Source organism: Xenopus laevis, chromosome 5S (genome assembly GCF_017654675.1).
Source record: "Xenopus laevis strain J_2021 chromosome 5S, Xenopus_laevis_v10.1, whole genome shotgun sequence".
In the NCBI taxonomy this organism is placed as follows: Eukaryota; Metazoa; Chordata; class Amphibia; order Anura; family Pipidae; genus Xenopus; species Xenopus laevis.
The window spans coordinates 93,961,304-93,971,986 of record NC_054380.1 but is presented as its reverse complement, the minus strand read 5'-3'; the positions used below and the strand labels follow the sequence as shown (position 1 = coordinate 93,971,986).

Sequence of the window (10,683 nt, the reverse complement as noted above, 5' to 3'; positions counted from 1 at the left end):
TTCAGATTTTTATAAATTAAAAACTCCTCCACATTCTATTCATTCCTATGGGATTTTTAGAAGGATATTTATCAATGGGTGAAAATTGGAACTCACCATTTGATGAATACGCTTCCAAAAATCCCATAGGAATGAATGGGGGAGTTTTTATTTATTAAAATCTGAACTCACAGTTTGATAACTTCAGGCACATTGTTACAAATCCAGGCTGTTCTCCTCTCTGTCCCTGCCTCCCTGCTATACACTCCTTTGTACAGACAGTCTGGCTTCCTGGTTAGCTGGCCACAAGCTCCCTCTATGGATGCTTTGCTGGACAAACCTTCCAGAGCTTTCCAGACGCACAATCCCATTATAAAAGTATGCAATGGTCTCCAGCAGGATCAGCAAAGTAAAACAGCCTAAATGCAATTCTGAATGAAAAAATCAGTGATTATTTAATACAAATAAAGCATCTTTGGTTTGCTTCTTTAGAGGCTAAAAATCTACTCTCTGTTACCATCTTGTGGCCTATAAATAGAATAGAGTATGAAATAGAGTATGGAATCCATTTAGGAGAGAAATGCTTTCTGGCAGGCTGCTGTTTTTCTTTCTCAATGTAACTGAATGTGTCAGTCAGATCTACCAGGCAGCTATATCTTGTGTTAGGGAGCTGCTATCTGGTTACCTTCCCATTGTTCTTTTGTTTGGCTGCTGGGGGGGTGATATCACTCCAGTACAGCAGTAAAGAGTGATTTAAGTTTATCAGAGCACAAGTCACATGACTTGGGGCAGCTGGGAAATTGACAGTATGTCTAGCCCCATGTCAGATTTCAAAATTGAATATAAAAAAATCTGTTTGCTCTTTTGAGAAATGGATTTCAGTGCAGAATTCTGCTGGAGTAGCACTATTAACTGATTCATTTTGAAAAAATGTTTTTTTCCCATGACAGTATCCCTTTAAGGTGTGACATGATAACTATTTATAAATATATAAGGGGATCATATAAGAATTTCTCTAATGCTTTATTTACCAGCTGACGAGGTCACCCATTCCAATTACAAGAAAGGACGGTCTAAATTTTGTTTTTTACAGTTGGTCATTTTGTCAATCAGACAGGTTAAAAGATTTATATCAGCAACCAATAAGATTTCTGCATGTATTGCCTGACGATATCAATGGGTGACTTTTGTACGATTGCTGTCTCTCAACTAATGGCTAGAACATTATTTTATTTATATTTCTTATTTATTTAGGACTGAATGGTTAATGGTAGATAATTAGACTATACTGAATAAGTTTCCATTGCACAAGGAATAAATCTGCACATCTATGGCCAACTTAAAGGACCAGTAACACTAGTTTTTTCAAGTTAAAAATCCACTCTACTCTTTTCCACCTACAGATCTATCCTGCTTTTGCAGAAATAAATGACGTCAAAGAAGTTACACTCCCCGCAGCTAGAACTAGCTTCCAGTTTAAAAGGATGGCAAGGTAGAGATGTGGAGCGATGCACCTTGGATCTTGCAGTCGCCTTTTTTGCCTTTTGGGAAAGACAGTACATCCGGAAGCAGCGTTTTATAATTATATTTTTTTTACAGCATTAAAAACATATAATTGAAATGAAATATGACAAAAAAAACTCAAGATATGGCCCCTAAGCATTTCATGACCGACACAGCATAACCTCTTAGGATTTCTTGACAGACACAACGTGACCCCCTCAGTATTTCATGCGTGCGACTGCTCAAAAACTCATTTTTAATATATATAGATATATATAGATATAGAGACAGAGACTGCCAAGGCAAAAAGGTTTATCGCAAAGAGGAGGTTCCCTGTGTTATGGTGGTTTGTGTAACAGGTCTGCCAAATTGTATTACTGACATCAGGCTGGAACATGGTTGCCAGGTCTAATTTTCAAAACCAGCCCAAAACTAGCCAAAAGGCACTTCAAAAGTAGCCCAAAAATAGCACAATATGCAATTGAAAAAATGCCTTAACAAATAATATATGTGAAAATATGCTTTTTGTGAATTTTCACATCACCAGGTGCGTAACTACAGTGGGGGGGCCAAGGAGGTATAGCAGCCCAAAAAGGCCCCAATTAATAAACAATTTCAATAAACACCGTAGGACTGGGAAAAAACCCAGTTGGCCCCAGTCCTTGTGGGCCCGCCGGCCCAGACCCCCTCTGCTCCTGTCCTCCAACTCGCTCCTGACGCTCACTTGCCCTGCCTGCCCACTCTGCATGAATTAGGTATGCTCCGAGAGGGCAGACGGTGGTTTGCTGAGAATGGAAGACTGTGACTGAGGAGGGAGACTTTGTGGGGGGTTTGGGGGGGGCCTGATGTGGCAGCCCCGATGGGCCAGTCCAACCCTGTCAATAAATATTGGTAAAACAGGCCAACCTCTAGAAATTTTGGGGGCCAGAAAAATAATTTGTTGTGGGGCCCAGTTACAACTAGTTACGCCACTGCCATCAGTAATCATGAATCAAGGGCAGGGAGATAAAAGGAATACAAAGAATACATTGGTTGTCTCATGTCAGAAGTATTCCTAGTGCAAGGCTAAGAACATCTGGTTAATAACCTGAGTGAATCTGATTGGTTCAAATCAGTCCCTAGGGGAACTTGGGGGCCAGGCTCAATTTGAGTAAGTATTGATTCAAATACAAGAGGGGCTTACTCATTGTGAGCCAGAATCCTATATCCCAAATCAAGAATCCTATGGGAAGAGGAGCGAGAATATATGAATCCAACATTGGTCATATCTTTTTATATGGAAAAATATGGCACAAACCAGCCAAAAGATGCAAAAAGTAACCCAAATCCGTACCTTGGCTAGTTTGGGCTTTAAAAACCTGCCTGATCTTTAAATTAGTAGCCCAATTTGGCAGGAAACCGCCAACACAGTGTCATATTGTGTTACTGACATCAGTCTATATGCAGCATCACTTCCTGTTTCCCAAGATGCAATGACCTGGTCACTGCCAGAGTAATGAATGATTTGTGCTGCTGCCCCACCCATCTGTCCCTTACTAGAAGAATATGCCCCCCCATACATACCTTGTATATTCCCCAACTAAGGACAAAGCCCTTTCTATTGTTTGGTCAGAGTGTAACCCCATCTAAACCCACTATTCAGGCTAAGGAAGGGAACCCCTACAAGCAAAGGACCCCCGGTTCCACCAGACTTAGCAACAGCAGCAGCAGTGATTGGAACCATGGCTGATAAATGAATGGATCCAACAGATATGGCAGCATAGTAACTGCACTGACTCAATAGACCACCCATACAAAGCAATGCTCTGTGTACATAATAAGCTGTGTATGTACTGCACATCTAAGGCAAAATATAAACCTCACTCAACAACAGGGGACACTTCCCCTTTAAGAGCAGGGAACAGAGGTGACTTCATACCTGGGGATGCGACAGTTGGTTCAGTCCGTTGGTTGGCATTGTGGTGAGAGGTAAGTAAACTTTCCCTCTGAGAGATTTTTTGCCAAATAACCCTGATTTTAGTGCAAAAAATAGGGGGAAATTGGGTGATGCCGCCAGACTAGCGGGTGTTGCTTTTCTCACTGATTTTGGTGCATTTGGGGACCCCTGTACTACACCATGAGGTGCTTAATTTTTGTTCCAGTATTAACAGGCTCCTTAGAGTTTTGCCCCTCAGCCCTGGGGTATCTGCCCTGCTCTTATCTACCAACATTGTAGCTAAATACATGCTCCCTTTATCAAAGTGTGGAACTAGGGGAGGGCAGCAGAGGCATGTGCCATGGGGACAGTTAAGGGGTGATAGCAAATGATTGGGGGACAAATAGCAGGATCCCATATACTGTAAGAGAGGTGACTGTACCCCTAGGGATTAGACTGTTGGTTTTGTCCGTTGGTTGGCACTGTGTTAAATGTATATTCCCTCTGAGAGAGTTTTTGGCAAATAACCCTTATTTTAGTGCAAAAAAAAAGAGGGGAAAGTTGGGTGATGCCCCCCCAGGCTAGCAGGTGTTGCTTTTCTCACTGATTTTAGTGAATCTGGAGATTTTTCCCCTAAAATTGGTTTTGGAGATGCATTTAATCTAAGCGCTGCTTGGGAGATACAGACCCAGGATTTGTCAGTTATGCAGGGCTGCCAGCAAATATGACCACTTCCTACTATAGGTAGCATTTGGGGACCCCTGTACCAACCATAAGGTGCTTACTTTTTGTTCCCAGTATCAACAGCAACAGTTGGCAGCAGAGGCACGTGCCATTTGGACAGTTGGGGGGGTGATAGCAAATGAGTAGGGGACAAATAGCAGGATCCCATATAAGGGAGGTGAGCATACCTAGGGTTTGACAGTTGGTTTTGTCCGTTGGTTAACACTGTGATAAGTGTATATTCCCTCTGAGGGATTCTTTGCCAAATATCCCTTATATTAGTAGAAAAAATAGGGGAAATAGTTAAGTGACACCTCCCCAGACTAACAGGTGTTGCTTCTCTCACTGATCTTAGAGATTTTTCCCCTAAAATGGGCTTTGGAGCTGCCTTTAATCTTAGTGCTGGTTAGGTAACACAGACCCAGGATTTGGATGTTATGCAGGCTGCCAGCATATCTACTCTTATTTTCCACTAGTGCCCCATAAACAGGAAACATTTTGGGACCCCTGCACCTCACCATAACATACTTATTTTTTCCTGCCAGTACCGACAGGTTTCTTAGAGTTTTGCCCTCTGACCCCGGGTATCTGCCCTGCTCTTATGTACCTTATAAAACTAAATTTAATCATTCCCAATTCTTTTTCCTTTTAAAGAATAACATTTATTTGTAAATCTCATGCATGCTCTTTCCCTTCAAATGCCAAAATGAGGGGGGCAACAGGGTACATGGTAGGTCACAATGTTTTATTGCCTACAGTTATAAACAACTATAAAAGATAGGGGGTATATAGGGCAGGTACTTTAGTCCAAAAATTGTGGTGATGAATAAAAGCGAATAGCTGATCTGTTGCTATTGGCAAGTGCTCTTTTACATTTAGGCACCTGGTTGCTAACGCCATGAAGCCTAGCAACTAGATATTAATCATGTGTTGCAGAGTTAAGTTCAGTTGAAATGGTAGATCGGGTGCATTCCTGCTATGAATAGTGTATGAAATAGTTGGAGATCTAACAGATCAATGAGTTTTTCCATGAACTGGGGACAACAAGCTTCATTTACTGCCATGTGTGTCATTCCCCATATCAACCAAACCAGTCACTTTCTGTAGATCAATCAGAAGTATTTGCTTTGAGTTTTCTATGAATTCTGTACTTCTCTAGCCAAGTCACCCAAGGGGCATAACTGGGCCTTACTTAAAAAAACATGGAGTGAATGGCACCAATGTACTGTGTGCTCATTCCAACTGCACCGATGCTTAATTCTATAAACTGAGGCCCATTACCTTCTGGAAGTGATGCAAAGCTCAAGTTTAGGGTAACATAGATCTCTGCCTGCCTCCCTCTGTATTATATAGGAAATATTAAGTGCTACATTCATTAACTTGCCTTTTTATTCTCTTTCTATACAGATTGCTACAGTGCTTTTCCTGCCTTTTTGGACTGCGACTTGGTGCTACACCTGCCTTTTAACATCTGGGTTTATTATTTTTTGGCTTCTCCTTTGTTCAGATAAATCCATCTCGTCTGAACAAGTGTAAGAGATAGCCAGGGTCTCCTTAGGGAGACCCCCTTGGGGTACCCCGGCCTTGAGCCGGCCCCTACATTTTTCAAGATCTGAAAAGCTCCTTTAACAGGTAATCTTGCAAATACAATTGATTCAGTTCATGAATTCTTCTTCAGCAAGTCTGCTCTAAATTCTCTTGTTAGAGTCCTACGTGGCTTTGTCCATATCAGCCCCATATGTTTACTGTATATGGTATTTATAAGAAGCCAATCCATTGCCATCAACAGCATTAATAATGGGCTTTTGTCATTGAGTGGAACAATGTTTCATACAAATGGGATAATATAGATAAGGAAATAAATGGGTGGTTCACCTTTCAGTTAACTTTTATTATGTTATAGTATGGCAAATTCTGAGGCAACTTTTCTTTTCAATAGTTTTTATTGAGTTTTAACATTTTAAGAAAAATGAGAAGTTATAACAGTTATGTAATAACATCAAGTATTTACTTGGAGGAAAGGAGTTAAGAGAGAAGAGTAGAGATGGAGTCGGTCCTTTCTTAATCCAATGGACCTGCTGATTAAAGAAAGAGAAATAAATAACTGAAATTAACTTTGACGGCATATTATGTATTATGAAACATTTGTATCGAGCGTTGCATGCTCTACAGTGGTTTCCACGAGGTCCCTTAAGTATCATAATAGAAGATAATTCTATAGGCTGAATGGAATTACCTGAAATACAACTGTTAAGTATTAGTTATTCCACATCTGAGAAAGTATAAAGTGTAACATATATTGCTATCATATAGTGATTACAAAAAGATCATAGGGGTTTCTGTATTTGGGAAGGAATATCGATAACACGGTTACCATATTTCCTTGAATTTTCTCATTTTTATCTATAAGTATACTGGTTAGTCTTTCATTAACCATTATCAATTGAGTTTATCCTTAAAGTGGGCTAAGCAACTTTTCATTGGTCTTCATTGTTTATTTTTAAAATTTTTGAATTATTTGCATTCTTCTGAATATTCCCAGCTTTCAAATGGGGGTCACTGACCCATTTAAAAATGAATGCTCTGTAAGGCTACACATTTATTGTTATTGTACTATTTATCAAATCAGTGCATGGTTGCTGGGGTAATTTGGACCTAGCAACTATATTACTGCAATTGCAAACTGTAGAGCTGCTGAAGAAAAAGCTAAGGGGCAAATTCACTCGTAGTTGACCAGGAGCAACTTCGCCGCACTTCGCCACACTTGCGCCAGGCGTAGTTTCGCCAGGCGTAGTTTCGCCAGCGCTCCGCAAATTCACTAAAATCCGAAGTTGCGCACAGGGGTAGCGTAAGGTTGCGAAGTTGCACTAGCGTTGATTCGCTAAGCAAAGCGAAGTTACGCTAGCGATGCCTAATTTGCATACGGCACCAAATTCAAATTTCAATGGAGGAATACGTACAATCACTACAAATGCCTGGGAACCTTCAAAACATCAAAAAAATTTTTTTCTTTGCCCTACACATGTGCCCACTGTATAGTTAAGTTGCCATGAGTTAGGAAATGTAGGGGAAGGAGGGGAGCCAAAAAATTTTTTTGAATCTTTTTCAGCCTATCACCCATAATATAGAAAAAAACGCCAGCGTTTTTTTGACTTAGAAAAAATTTGAACTTTTTTTCAAGCAATCCCTATCTACTCTATTGCGCTTCGCCTGGTCTGAGGTGGCGAAGGAAGTCTAGCGTAAAAGGTAGCGTTCAGTACACTGCGCGCGTTTAGTGATTTGCGTAGTTACATGCCGTAGCAAAAAATTCGCTCAGGCGTAAGGGCGCGAAGTAACACTAGCGAATTTACGCCAGCGTCGTTAGTGAATTTGCGAAGTAACGAAAATGCTCCAACGCCTAGCGTAGCGGCTTCGTTTAAGTGAATTTGCCCCTAAATAATCTCATAAATGGCAAATTAGAAAAATTGAAAAGGTGAACAGCTCTTTAACTGTGACTTCATTTTGTCTGACTATGTCCATTTGTTCTTTAGGTTTTGAAGATGAACGAGACAGAAGAGAATTCATCACTCTGTTAATGCCTCAGTGAAAAAGGAAATACTCTTCATCTGAATTTTGTTCCATTCACTCTTTTATATAACCTCTCCTAGGTTGGGGCACACGGGCAGAATTTGGGGAGATTTAGTCGCCTGGCGACTAATCGCCTCTTCTTTGGGGCGACTAATCTCCCCGAACTGCGTTCCCCCTGCCTCTGCTCTAAAATTAAAAACCGCTGCGGCATGGCCACTCGCGCGATTATGTTTTCCGAAGTTGCCTCACTAGGAAACTAGGGGCCGACTTCGGAAACGAAGCAACGCTACTAAATCTCCCTGAATCTGCCAGTTAGGAATGTAGGGGGGAAGGAGGGGAGCCCCAAAAAATGTTTTGATCTTTTTCAGCCTATCACCCATAATATAGAAAAAACGCCAGCGTTTTTTGGGACTTAGAAAAAATTTGAACTTTTTTTCAAGCAATCCCTATCTACTCTATTGCACTTCGCCTGGTCTGAGGTGGCGAAGGAAGTCTAGCGTAAAAGGGTAGCGCTGAGTACACTGCGCGCGTTAGTGAATTTGCGTAGTTACATCCGTAGCAAAAATTCGCCAGGCGGGTGCGAAGTAACACTAGCGAATTTACGCCAGCGTTCGTTAGTGAATTTGCGAAGTAACGAAAATGCCCAACGCTAGCGTTAGGCGCTTCGTTAGTGAATTTGCCCCTAAATAACTCAAAAATGACAAATTAGAAAAATTGAAAAGGTGAACAGCCTCTTTAACTGTGACTTCATTTTGTCTGACTATGTCCATTTGTATCTTTAGGTTTTGAAGATGAACAAGACAGAGAGAATTCCATCACTCCTGGTAATGCCTCAGTGAAAAAAAAATACTCTCTCATCTGAACTTTTGTTTCCATTCACTCTTTTATATAACCTCTCCTTAGGGTTGGGGCACACGGGCAGATTTGGGGAGATTTAGTCGCCTGGCGACTACCGTATATACTCGAGTATAAGCCGTCCCGAGTATAAGCCGAGGTACCTAATTTTACCTCCAAAAACTGGGAAAGCTTATTGACTCGAGTATAAGCCGAGGGTGAGAAATGCAGCAGCTTCTGGTAAGTTTCAATCTCGTTTTTGGATGACTATTCTTAGGCGCCGGCTACTATTCTAAGGCGCCGGCGAATATTCTTAGGCGCCGGCTACTATTCTAAGGCGCCGGTGAATATTCTTAGGCGCCGGCGACCGTTTTTGCGCTTGACCCGAGTATAAGCCGAGGTAGAGTTTTTCAGCATATTTTGGGGGCTGAAAAACTCGGCTTATACTCGAGTATATACGGTAATCGCCTCTTCTTTGGGGCGACTAATCTCCCCGAACTGCTTCCCCCGCCTTCTGCCTGCTAAAATTAAAAACCGCCTGCGGCATGCCACTCGCGCCGATTTGTTTTCCGAAGTCGCCTGAAGTTGCCTCACGAGGAAACTACGGGCGAATTCGGAAAACGAAGCAACGCTACTAAATCTCCCTGAATCTGCCCGTGTGCCCTAACCCTTAAGCAGCTGTCTGTCTGCACTGCTTCCTTTTCGACATAGGTGGGAGCCGATATTGAGGGAATCGAATTACTACGTTTATTTTCTTTTTCAGAAAAACACTGTATGTACCATAGAAACCCTTTTCTGTCTCTATTCTCCTCAAAGCCAGACTGCAGTCCCGGAACTAGGGGTAGGCAGAGTAGGCGCATGCCTAGGGCGCAATCATGGGGGGGCGCACTTTTAAGGGGAATTTCTTTTATTTTAACTCTGGTATGCTTAGCCTTTAATAGTTTTTAAACTTTATAAACCGCCTGTTCCAACTCCCTCTTGCCCATTATTCGTACTGCAGGCAGAAGTACTCCCCACCTCCCTCTTGGCTCCTACCGGCAAAGTTACATATTATGGGGCATTATTTTGGATTTTTTGGCTGATGCTGGCACAGGTACAGATTGGGGCAATATGAGGGATTGGCTGCTGCTGGCACAGGTACATGGGGCAATATGGTGGCTGTTGGCACAGTACACAGATGTTTGGGGCAATTTTGTAGATTTTTGGCTGCTGCTGGCACAGGCACATATTTGGGGGCAATATGATGGATTTTTGGCTTATGCCTGCACAGCAACAAGTAAATATTTGAAGGCAATACTGTGGATATTTTGGCTCCTGCTGGCACAAATACATATTTGGGGGACGTATTGTGGATTTTTGGCTGCTGCTGGCACATACACAGATTGGGGGTAACAATATGATGGATATTTTGGGCTATGCTGGCACAGGTACAGATTGGGGGCTTGGGTGGCAATCCGATTGATTGACTGGCACAGGTACAAATGGGGGCAACATGAAATAGTAAGGTGGGAAATGGTAATGCAGGACCGGGTGGGGGCACTGATTGAAGCCCTTGCCTAGGGTGCCAAAATACCTTGGCCCGGCCCTGCCAGACTGACTGTGAGTAGCATTTAGACGCATTTAGTATTATGTCCCTAATGCTTTTCCCTTTCATTTACAGTCACTGTACTCCGTCCTGGAGGATTTCAGGGTGGAGGATACAGATTTTGAGGCCCTCGCCTCTTATTACGGTAAAATCTTATATTATTTATCAGTTGCTGAGGTTGCAGCTTTAGTTTTATTATATGAGAATTCCTTTCCCTTTAGCTCAGTGTTTAATGGAAATGTGTTTTTTCTTTGCAGAACATCACTACCGGGTCCAATATGGGAGCCAACGTCATCTTGTAAGTATAAACAAAAATGGTCCTTATTAAATGTTGTGAATAATTTGCTATTGCGCCAGGGGTAAGTGCAAGGGAAGTAAGGGTGGAAAATAGCAATGTTTTATTAACACTGGGATTTCTTCTTTTTCAGAGATCAGTTTATACTGCTCTACTTTTTGGACCCGCACACAATCAATGGGAACATTATCCATTACTGGATAATGATTTACTATCTGGTAAGTAATGCAGAATAGACATTTAGATAAATATGAAATAAATTATATTAATTTGCCAGCCCCT

At 41.8% G+C, this 10,683-nt stretch overlaps 1 long non-coding RNA gene across 1 annotated transcript; it reads left to right on the top strand.

Annotated features, from left to right (window-relative positions):
- Positions 1-5,478: 5,478 nt before the first annotated feature.
- LOC121394079 lies at positions 5,479-10,391 on the top strand. The gene is made up of 4 exons (XR_005961494.1): positions 5,479-5,752; positions 8,470-8,511; positions 10,182-10,251; positions 10,364-10,391. It is a non-coding gene; the product is annotated as an uncharacterized LOC121394079 (long non-coding RNA).
- The last annotated feature ends 292 nt before the right edge of the window (positions 10,392-10,683 follow it).